At 38.4% G+C, this 12078-nt stretch overlaps 2 protein-coding genes across 2 annotated transcripts in view; one reads left to right on the top strand and one right to left on the bottom strand.

Moving 5' to 3' along the window:
- The window catches only part of LOC118169403 (gamma-aminobutyric acid receptor subunit pi-like), a 46745-nt gene extending 45325 nt beyond the window's left edge, over positions 1–1420 (bottom strand). The window contains exon 1 of the mRNA XM_035330697.1: positions 1348–1420. The gene's annotated coding sequence lies outside the window, so the exon portion shown is untranslated. The remainder of the gene's footprint in view (positions 1–1347) is intronic.
- Positions 1421–3754: 2334 nt separating this feature from the next.
- The window catches only part of ENTPD1 (ectonucleoside triphosphate diphosphohydrolase 1), a 53471-nt gene continuing 45147 nt past the window's right edge, over positions 3755–12078 (top strand). Inside the window, exon 1 of the mRNA XM_035330076.1 lies at positions 3755–3847. The gene's annotated coding sequence lies outside the window, so the exon portion shown is untranslated. The remainder of the gene's footprint in view (positions 3848–12078) is intronic.

Here is a 12078-nt window from a genome sequence, read left to right on the forward strand (position 1 = left end):
GGGGGTAACCTAATGTTGCATTGCTGCCTGTGCAAAATATTAATTTGAACAATATTTTTTTTCCTTCTCACTTATGTAATAGTAGTCCAAATCTCTACACAAAGAATGACTTTTCTGGGGATACTAAGCCACTAGGCACCTGCTCATTGCTTTGAGTCTGAAGTTTTTAATTCCTTGCTGAATTAGTAAGCGTCCTGTAACCAGGAGATTTCCAAACTAGTTGTTTTGAGCAGTACAAAAAGATGAAAGCCTGGGAAGGAGAGAACCAAATTTTAAATCAGTTTTGGTTTTTGCTGTCTAGAAAGTTGTTGCATTCAAAACAAGCTGGCACAAATTAATGTAATTAAAATTAGTAGAAACATGTACATTAGTGAATGATATTCACAGGAAGAAATGCTTCTAATTATACAACCACAAAAAATATTGAATATTCTCAGAGAAGTTCAGTGCCTGGGGCTCAGTTGCACACTTGTACCTGCCAAGACTAAAGTCAGAGGCATTATTCTGACTTGTGAATCTGAGCTCCAAGTCAGCAAGAATTCTAAGGGGAAATCACAAAAGGGACTTTGAAAATATGTGGTATTTCTCCATAAAACATGTATTTTGGATTTATTCCCACTAATATGGATTTGGCTAATCTTCCCACATGGATAAATGTATGACTATTTCAAGGTCTTCCTATTCTTTAAGTACATACTGCATTACATTTATTCTATGACAAATCATTAGAATTACCTAGAATTGTGCTAAAAAATAACCTTTAAGAACCCTATTTATAAAGTTTGAATAGACACTGAAATTATGTATAGGTGTGTGACTTTTATAATTAGAAATTGTGCTAAATAAATGCTTTCATTTAATTAAAGTATTTCCTTCCATCATGACTCAATAACTGGGTTGATCAACACATGGTTTTCCTTCAGATATGGCACACATTTTAAAGCACATGCACACTCTATCTGCATATTGATTTGAGGTGAGCCGCACAGATTTCATGGTGAGTTGGAGGAAAGATGGAAGCTGGCTCCTGAATTAACCTTCCTGGAGATGCTTCCCCATATGCCACTCACCGTTTTTAAAACAAGTTTTTGTAGGCTTTTTTTTTCTAGGGACAGAGAATGGGCATAAATTACTCCTCAGTTCTTACTTGTATCTTCCTAATGGCAATTTGAGTTATTCTGGCTGTTGATACTTTTAATCCAGCAGAATGCATCTTAGTACCTAGGGGATGGGGAATAACAACAAAATAACCATAATAATCTGAGGGGGGAGGAATGCGAAGGGAAGGAAGGGCAGAGTACCCGGGGGAAGGAGCAGTGCTTGGGGCAGGCTCCCGGAGCATCTTACCTGGAGGCAGGGTGGCAGAAGAAGGAGCGCTGCGGCCGGCTCCGTGCAGCTTGGCGGCCGGCCCGGAGTGCGGGGTCGCCGCGACGCGGGTTCGAGCCCGCCCCCGGCCGGCGGGGGTGGGTGGGCGGTGGGAGCGGGGCGGCTGCTAGCTAGTGCTGGCTTAACGCACGCACGCACACGCACTCGTAGGTGCCTCTAAGCAGACTTGTTCTCCTACTGCCACTCCTTTGCTTACTCACCTATTTCAGTTTCTAGGGGGCTTCAGGTTCTATGGGTAAACTGCGCTGAGAAGCGGTGAGGGATATCTGCCAAAAGAGAGTCAGGGCAGCATGCTGCTTGTGTTGTGGCCCTGTACCAAAGCTTGCGTAAAACTTATTGCCTCAAACTTATTTTCTCATTTTCCTTCTTGCAATATTTGCATGCCAGCTACCACGGGTAGAAACTTCCATCCTTCTATCTGATGTAGAGATGTTTGGGGAGTTTTCAGGTAATGCTGTTTGAGTCTTTCTAGCAGTAACTGGAAGGGGAAAAAATAGTTTTGTTGCTACTTTCCTTTCTGACCTCTTACCTCGGGAACTGTCTGCAGCCTGCATGTGTGCAGAAGTATCACTTTGTTTGTGGTAATGCTTTTCCATGCAGCACAAGATAAAAAATAATAATAACACTTGGAGAATGAAATTCCCACACCAGGCTGTATTAGAAGAAGTAAATTCTGTCAGAGTTTGAGCTGTCAGAAGCCGCTGCCTGCAGTTAAGATATAAGGAAAAGCAAAAGAAATCCTTCCTGAGAGGGTTGCTATCACCAGAACAAAAATATGGTATTGCTTGTCCAAGCTGTGGAGGAGAGATGGCTTTGACAACTGCGGTTTCATCCACTAGCATTGTTTTTTTTGATGTTGATGATAGAGAGAAGCAAAGTCTGAGAGATCCTAGCCCTGCATCTTCTACCAGTAAGGACCTTCAGATTTGGTTCCCTTCCTCTAGCATGTGCTACTCTCAGTTCATTCACAAGTACGCGTTTGCTTTTTTTATTATTTTATCTATTAAAATGGCTAGTGATGCCTTATTACAGGAGGCTGCTTTGACACAACGTGCCTGCTGTTGCTGCACTGGAAGCTTGCCCCAAGGTACATGACATGGGAAGGGCTGGCACCCAGAAAGGAAAAGCACATATCTGACAAAGTGGAGCGCATTTCCTTGCTGCTTTGTGCCTTTCTGTTACAGTTATTGCCTAAAGCCCTTATTTATCACTGCATCTGTGGGCAGGAGAAATTAGAAAAGTAAAATCCCACATTCCCTGCAAAAACTGAACGCTGATCCAATTGTAAGTCAAGAATATGTGCTGAGTGTGCCCGCTCTGGGGTAATCCCTACATATCTCTTGTTTGAACACACTAACTGTAACATGTATTGTGTTTATCTTTAATCAGTCAAGCAGAAAGCTTGAAACCCACTGGGAAAAAAAAGTCCCTGATTGTTTCTGTTGCAGAGCAGCTGCAAGTGGGAGAATCAGCAAGTTTGGTCCCATGTGGCATTTCATAGCATTAGAACTGAGAAAATGGCTTTAAAGATGATTCTATTACCAGCTGGCATAGAAAAAATGCTGATGTTTGTTTGTTATTCCCAATCGTACTTCAAGCACAGATTATATCTAATGGACAGTATTAGAAATTCTGAAAATTCTAGGGATCTTTTTCTACCTAAATTTTATTACCTATTTTGAGTTCCCAGTAACTAAAGGTCATAATTTAAATAGGATGAAAACAATCTCTCTGAAAATTTGAAGCATGCTTTTTCAGTTGTCAACACTCAAATGGAAAAATCTGAAGAGTAATCCACTTTCAAGGAAGTGTGAATAGACACCTGTCTGACTTTCAAGCTCTTAAAAGACTTCAAGGCAGTTGAGACACATTTGACAATCCTGTGCAGTGTGCATTCTCTCCAGAGAAGAGCATGGAGCAGTAGCTGCCAGTGGGACTCGAGATCACCTGAAACAGCACCCAGGCCATGAGCAGTGTGATAGTGTCTGCTGGAGAGAAGCACGTAAATGACAGTCTTAAAAATGAATTCAGTTCCCAAGACAAACCAACATAAGCTTTTAGGCTGTTGGTGAAGTCTGTTAATATAAAACTAAAGTTAATGTTGGCTTGTCTAACCCCAGATTATGCTGGTCCTTTAGAGTGCCTGTGGTCGTTGCACGATCAGCAAGGGCTGTGCTCCCTCCTTCTGCAAAGCCCATGCCCTTTCCCATTGTAACCGTGGGACCTCTGAGGTGCCAAACCTGTCACCTGCCCTTGAGTTAGTCCCAGAGCAGGACGGCTCAATTATTAACCCAAAGCTCAAGTCTTTGAATAGAGCCATTCATAGGCTGGGAAAATCAGCTGACTCCATCCTCAGGCTGGTAAAGAGTAATGAAATTGTTTCAGAGAACACACAAAATCTGGCTATCCACAGTAAGAAATTATCTAACTCTACGCATTTAGCCCTCTGCATCCATATCGGGTAAGTTGTTTTTTAGTAGTTTTTCATTATAAACTGTAACCTGCAGTGTTATAATCTGCAGTGCTGGTTAAAAAGCATTATAGTCTGTAATGACTTTCAATAGCTGTCACGCTAAGAATAATAGAAAATATAGTGAATCCCTAATATCCTTGGGAATCCTGGAGATGTATTAAATTGTGATCAGCAGGCTGGCTATGGGTTTTTAATTGCTTGAACTGCTTGCTCAATAATAGATTACCCTTATAAATAAGGCAATATCATCATTTAATCAGATTGATACGTAAAATACTTAGAGATGTGATGTATCATAAACCAGAACATCCCCATTTTTAATTATATTACCATTTCATTAGTATCATTCTTGAGACGTTAATGCAATGGTAAATACTTGGAATTCTAACTAAGCCAGTCCTGAATAAAAGCAGTATTTGTGAGGACGTGAAAGTGAGACCAAATAATATAATTCTGTACCTAAGCTAAATGCAAAACAAAAAGTAAGAGAATGCCCAGTGACACATAGAATTGATTTAAATCTTTTAACTTTAATGAGCTAATATGTAATACTAATGTCGAAGACTTACAAAATCTGCTAATTGGAGAATATCTATTTGAAATTACTATGAACTACTCTTTCATTATAGAGTGCCCCAGTGAGTGTAATGGAATGGATGCAAATAACACCATAAAACATGCTCCATCTTTAGAATTCTTTAGAAAAAAAGTTTTCTGGTTATTATATATAAGAAGTAGAGGGAGAGTCAGTTAGTGTCTTAATACTTGATAGGTTCTACACTCAAGTAGGAATGTTTGTCCATTAAAATCTAAATTCTTATACCTAGTACAGACTGCATGAATAGTTGCATTGAAGTGATTATTATAATTCTCAGTGACCTGAGGGCCACGTACTCTGCAACTGTTCCACATTATTTGAGTGAAAATAAAGGAAATAGAAAATAGTTCAAAATTTAAGAATTCAGTCTTCCCTTTTGTATCTTGCTGACCAGTCATACAGAAAGGAATTTTTTGAGTGTTACCTGCAGGAAGAGAGACACAACACAATCATTGTTTGAGTATTGGATGCTTTCATCATTTTGTTTTAGACCTATCTAGGACTGAAATTTCTCTGCTCTCAGTAAGCTTTTATTTGTCAAGCAAACTTTGTATTTCACTTCTCACTTCTGTGTTTTACTGAAGTCACTGGGGCTTAATGGCTTGCTTTAATGTTCACCTGACCTCTTGTAGGATTACTCATATGCTGAAATGTTCTTACTGAAGTTGCGGCTCTACTACCCTGCCTTTCAGCCTGGAGCACTGTGGTTCTGTTACCTCAGTGGATGCCACTATTTGCAGCCAGGATGCATCTTGCACGTGAACACCTTCAGCTCGGGTCGTAGCTTTCTGGCACTTTGTTGACCTTTACTCCTTACAAGTAGCGTCAAAGCACTCCAAGGGGAAACCACCCCAAGGGCAAGGCACCTTCACCTGAAACCATTGTTTCTTTAAAGGCTGTTTTGAAAAGCACATATTTTGGGTTGTATTTCTTGTCAGTTGCTTTACAGCAGTAAGGATGCTTTTGGCATAGCTTTGTTAGCTCTTGCTGCACTATTGAGTATGTCCAGGTGCTGGCTTTAATGAAGTACTTATGTTTCCATTATGCCCAGAATAATGTCAATACTTAAGAATTAGATGAAATGAGTGAAAGAGCTGAGATGAAGACACTGGATTTGATTATCTTGGGTAATTGATTTTTCTTTGTATGATTCTGTCAATGCTTGAAAGGCCAGGTGGATTAACTGATTCTGTCAAGAACAGACATGCTTGTGCTAGCCTTGCATCATATACAATTTTCCAGTTTATTAGGACAGTGGAAATGTGTAAGCCTCTGGCTGTGATGTATCTTGCTGGCTTGAAAGACATGGCTTGTCAGGTTTTCTTACCAGCCCTAAATGCTCACTTTTCATTGTGAGCAGAATGTACCTGTTCAGCTATTGATAAAAAGCCTCAAGCTAGTGCATTGCTGAAACATCAGGACAGGTTTCACCATCCCCATTACTGCAGGGAACTGTATAGATATTAATGTACTACATCATCATTATGACATCTCTAGCCAGGGCCATGATAAATACACTTGAGTATAGGTAGGAAGCCCCAGCTGTAAGTAGAACCAGGAAGAGTTGTGAGGCATCAGACGTGGGAACAGTCTGGACAAACAAGTTCACTGAGTTGCTGTTGTGCAGTCCTAGTGGTAATGCCAAATCACTGGAAAATGGTTGATCTTTCTTCCCCAAAGCTGGGGTGGTTATTGAACCTTTCCTACTCTTTATGAAAGTAGTTGTCAGAAGTGCCACTTTCTGCTCTCTCCTGCCCACGCTCAGTCTACCTAAAGATGCCACCAGTGTTCATGACTGTACATGATCACTTTTTATCATCAGCTACACATATATGAGACATGCTAAAAACTTAGGCACTATACATCAAAGGCTCACTTCTTAAGCCCTACCTGCTGTGTGATCTGAGCAAGATGAAAAGGATTGATGGCATAATACTGAAATGCTGCTTTCACAAAAAATACTGTTTCCCAGCTCAAATGGGGTTGCACTGTGCTGTGGTTATATGCCCCAAGGGCTCATCTGTTTACAGTTTAGTTTATACCTCTGTAATCTGTCAACAGATGACATGATGTTGAGGAGATCATGTAGAAGTTTTTTCTTTTACAAGGAATAAAAAACTTATTTTGTTTCTGTCTTTATTTTCAGCATGAGCTATGAGTTCCAACTGCTAACGTACTCCCAAGTTTGAAAAGCAAATTGAGGAAACAGACAAATTTTGTTTCTAAAGCTGGCTGTGCACTACCCCATAATCAAACTCCTATTTGTGTTCTTAATTGGTTCTTAATGTACCATTTATTAAGAGTTAGGCTATGCATAAACATAAAAGGTATTCAACAATGTTTACTATAAAATTTACTTATGAATGTGGAGACTATTTCTAACAGGTGCTTGTTAGGCTTTCACTTATTATGAAAGCATATGAGAAGAATAATAGAAGACAATAGCTTCCTAAATGTCCTTTAAATTATAATCGTATATTTATCAAATTAAAATGTAATGTTTGCTTTTTGTCTGCATTACGAATATGCTGTGTATGACCCCCCCCCCCCATCACGTAGAAATTCTAAGCCATACAGTGTATTTAGGCCAATAGCTGGTGAAGTTAAACTTTTCCAATGTAGGCAAAGACAACATTATTTTTTGTTTGGGAATAACTCTTTTTAAGGCTGTCAGATTATAGCAGGATTTCCAGGAAAAGAAAATTTGCTGTAACCTCAAAATAAACTTCCTGAATTTCTCTAAGAGCTTCATTAGGGGAAAATTCATAGACCACAGAGATAAATCCATAAATACCATAAGCTTGCCTTTAAGAAAGTCTGGAGTAGCAGGTTCCTCAAGTACATGATTTGCTAAAGGTGTACATCAGTGCCACACAACTGCACTTGTAGTACTCATGTTGAATCCTGGCTGTGGAAAAGTGTTAGGCAAAGTTGCTGACACTTTTCACCAGCTGCTTCAGTCCTCCTCTGGGGAGGACACAGGCAATCCATTCAGCATTAAATGTCTGCTATAGTTTGCAATAAGCAGGGTGATATAGCCTAGACAGCGTTAAAGCAACAGTGGTGGAAAAATCTCAGATGAGATCTGTCTTCATTAGAAAAACCACCGGTGTATACTTAAGTCTCTGCATTCCTGGAGCTATTCAGATTGATAGTTTCAGATCTATATAAAGAAATCACTATTGTGATGTTCTGCCTTTCTCAGGCTCTTGTGCAATGGATGGAAATTATGCCTCTATTCCTGTGATTTTGAAATTACAGGTTACGCTGCTAGCTCACAAGTGAATGAAATAAGTACAGAGTATTAGGCTAGATTACAATCCTAAACCTAAATATCCATATTTTAAAAACCTTAAAAGGATCTGACAGATTGTTCTCATGGTTTAATGTATGTGAATTTCAGGTCAATACAGAGGACTTCCACATGTTCCTATTTAAATCAGAAGCAAAACTTTAATCTGTGTAACAATGGACTTTAATTCCACAGGAGAAACTGTTATCTCCATTATCCTCAAGGCAAAAGTATTTTAAATTGTCAAAAGACCATGTGAGAAATGTGTAATTATGTTCAAATCACTTTTCATTTTCCTCAAGAATGCATGTGGAGTTGCTTTAATTCCAAAAAATATAATATCTGTCTGATCTATTAAACTAGAATAAAAATAATTCTGAGAACAGAAAATGCCAAAAGCAGTTTAAAAGGAGTTATAGATATACATGTCATACAAAAATCTTTCAGTAGAAGTTAAAGTGAGTCAATGTCTACAATGGTCCTAGACATCACATGAATTCAAAATCATACAGTAATTGATGGAAATGGAATAAATTATCTTCAGTGTCAGCAGAGAAAACTCAGCCGAGAACTCAGTTCAAGCCTACTAAATGAACCGTTCTTGGGATGTGCAGTGTTCACATTACACACCACTAACGTGTCTGAAAAGCATACCTTTAGCTGTACATGTACTCTTAAATCCAGTAAAAGACTGAAAAAAACATCTAAAAATTAAACTGTAGCTGTCAGAGCCACAATTTCTTGAAAGTATTTGTATTTTTAGTTTATGACTATTTATTCCAAACAGTTTTGGGTGGGTTTTGGAGTGTGGTTTTTTTTTTTTTTTTTTTTTTTTTTTTTTTTTTTTTTTTTCCCTAAGCCTAATCACTCCTGGTGTTTTCTTGTTATTCTATGGTACTGTTTGTCCTGCATTTTCTTTATCTTCTGCTCTTTAAGTGTATTTTATTAAAGGCTTGCAAAGTTGCATTGAAATTTTAATATCTCAGGTTGAACAATTACTGTTAATCTCCCAGTCTAATTTACATTATGATGTAACAAAGTTGTATACAGACAATTTTACAATTACAATTCCAGACTACAGGAATACTACAGTGCTGCACTGAAGGGGGAGCCTAGAAAACAGCATATTTCGGCCAAATACCCATGGCTGGGATATTTGCCTCAGAGGCAGAACAAGCCTAGATGTTTGGCTCTGGGATGACAGTAGACAGCTGGAAATTTGTACCTAAATTATGAGGAGCAAGATTATGAAAGCCCAGTTCCTGTATTTTGCCTACAGCTGGTAGCTAAAAACGGGTCTGTGCTGATGCTTTGTCCTCTGACTGGGGTATCAGCTACAACTCTTTTCAAGTTTGGGCTCCTTAAAGGCCAGATAAGGTTACGTTCAGGATTCAAACTTTCTTCTGGGAGGAAGGCAGGATACTGAAAGATCTGATCTTCCCTTCAGTGTTTATTTTTGATTAAGTCAATAAATTTGAAACTAATCATCTATCAAACCTGAGTCAAATTAGTGTATTCAAAATTAATTACTGGGAACTTTCAGGCTAATATGTGTAGGCAATGACATATATTTTATTTCCTTAAACAACTAGATTGAAAACTCAAAACTGCAGGATTAGTGAAATAAAACAGTTAAGATTTTGTCAGGTTTGTAATGACAGTATGATTACATAATGTCTACTCTCTTGACAGTGCAGAATTAAGTATAATTTCAATAGCTAATGTGCTGACATTTTTGAAGAACCATTGGTTTTATCTCTGAAGTAAACTAAAACTTTTTGGGAATTTTATTAAAAATGAAAACAACATAACCTTTTTAGCATTTGGAAAAGCTAAAATTTAAAATAAGGGTAACTTTTAAAGTTGTACTAAATCAATTCTGCACGTGATTTTCTTCAGTACTTTGTGTATGATACTGAAATATGTTATCTGCAAATATTTTGAGCAGCTACAGACCTAGAGATTTGAAAATTTGCCTTCTGGAAGTAAAACAATGTAGAATACTGTTTGCTTTCTGTGAGTAAAGATTACTTAAATGATTCATCTAGTGCCATCATATAAAATAGCAAATGTTAGGGAAAAAAATTTATTTACAATATATTAATATATTTTAGGCTTACTGTATAACATACATATGAAATGTGAGGGTTTTGGCTCAAGTACTAATTCTGGTCTATTTAGTTTTGTGTAGTCAATTAGTACTACTTGTGAAATTTTCTTCTAGGATGTTATTTTCCTGGTCACTTTCAGACAAATATGAAAGGAAAATGAAAATGTGGGATCAGACAAAAAAAAAAAAAAAAAAAGTGTTTCACCTTTATTCAAGGATTACCTCCTTGATGCTGTTACGTGTCTATGTGACTGTCTTCTTGAAGAGTGTATAATGTTTGTTACAGAGCAAATGCAGACATAAACATGGACAAGAGATGTGGACTGTACTGTTTTATACCCTGAACATGAATAATTGATTAAGGGAATACAGACTATACAGAGAAGAAGATCTGGTCTTGATATAAGTAAAAGCTATTCCAAATGTTTCTGAAATTTCAGGTTTTATATCTCTTAAGATGATGGCACAGACTTGAGCAAGTCAGAAATCACAGTTGATTCCAAGGTAGATACTTTAAAACAGGTACTCTGTTGAACTGATTCAAGAGCTGTCTTAAAGGTAAGAAAATATGTAAGTATTTAAATTGTAGAGGGTAATGGTAGCTAAAGTGTCCATTAAGTATGCCAGAAAAACATCAACTGTAGTGTTTTAAAATCAAATATGTTATACAAAATTGGTCCTTGTAGGTTGTTTTTGTATGCTTATACCCAATGAGGAAAAGGAAAGTTACTTGGTTCTGATTTCTCAGCCAGTGTATATCTATGAAAAAGACATATCAGACTTCTTCCTTAAGAATATTTACCATTGTAGTTGCTTGTCAGTCTGTCTTTATATACTGTCTCCCTGTATCCAAAGAGGAGCCTCAGCAGAGCACAGCAAACTTTATTGGTGCAGGTGCTTCAACTTTTTATTTCCTACAAATGTGATGCTGCTTGTAACAGCAACGCACAATGGATGGGAGACAGTTTTATGGCTCACAAAGTGAAATCAAGATCACTTGAGGCTCGCTTTTTGGAAAGGAAGAAAACACTCGCATTAATGATGATTTGCTGTTCCTGCTGAGGGTGGCAGTGTGGTATCATCCTCAGAACGAGGAAAACCCTGCTCTGCTTCAGCAATTCCCACTGTGGGGTGAAGGTGCTCGTTCAGCCTGCAGCCTAGGAGGCTGGCTCACAGTGATTACAGCTAACATAACGAGGTCTAACTCAGGTGAGGTGCATACAACAGCATCTGTAAATACAGTGAAGTCACGAGAGAGACTGGCCAAAGCAAGGTGTGTGGGGGGGATTATCACAGTCAGAAATGGCAATTCTACCCCCAGGGAAAGACCAACTGTTTTGCTTGCAGGGAAAATGCTTTTCCCAAGGTGTTTGTGGCTCTGCAGCTGTGGAGAGTCTGAGGCCAGCCTGCCGGTACATGTAAACAGCTCCTACAACTTAAAAAGCTTGCGTAAAGCACTGACACACCTCTGTTGAAAATGGCTGATGTACCTGCAGGAGCAGGGCAGGTAGACAGGATAGTGATGACTATTTGTTTAACTATGGACTGATTTTTGAAAATATGTGGAGTGTATCTACAGTATTGACTGTTGATGAATTCTGTTTATCATCAATGTTTTATTTACACATTTATTTACTAGCTTATTTCAGCTAGTGGCTTTATATAACAAAGGATTTCCTGGTAGTTGTTTACCTATCTCCTTGTCTAATCAGCTCTCTGTGCTGTGAACAGTTCTGCTGTTTGAATGTTGATCAGTGTTTGGGTAGCTCTCAAAGCATTTGCATGTGATCAATACTTGCTTATATTGTTACCTTTAAACCAGGTCTTTAGCAATATTACTACATATGCACACTATTTAAGTAAAATATTGCAAGTGCCAGCACTGTTTATGCTAGCCAAGGCGTTTAAGCAGTGGAATTATTAATGCACCCCATGCAGTTAAGAGACCCTGTAGCCCCAGGCAGCCAGCCCTGCTTCCTAATTGCAGCTCAAGCTCTTCCGGCTGTGGTGCTGGTAGCCTGAGCCTGGTGTCACCCTGCTGGGAGAGCTGCTGCTGGAGGGCTGCTTGCCTCTAAAGTTGTTGAGATTTAAGTTCTGCTGGAGCAAATGCTCTGATAAAACCCTACATTATTTAAATCTTTAATGTGCTAGTGAAGACATTTATTTTTTTAATCTCAAAATTATGGCTAACAAATTAGTTTGTTGGAGTAGTTACAATT

Source organism: Oxyura jamaicensis, chromosome 6 (assembly GCF_011077185.1).
Source record: "Oxyura jamaicensis isolate SHBP4307 breed ruddy duck chromosome 6, BPBGC_Ojam_1.0, whole genome shotgun sequence".
In the NCBI taxonomy this organism is placed as follows: Eukaryota; Metazoa; Chordata; class Aves; order Anseriformes; family Anatidae; genus Oxyura; species Oxyura jamaicensis.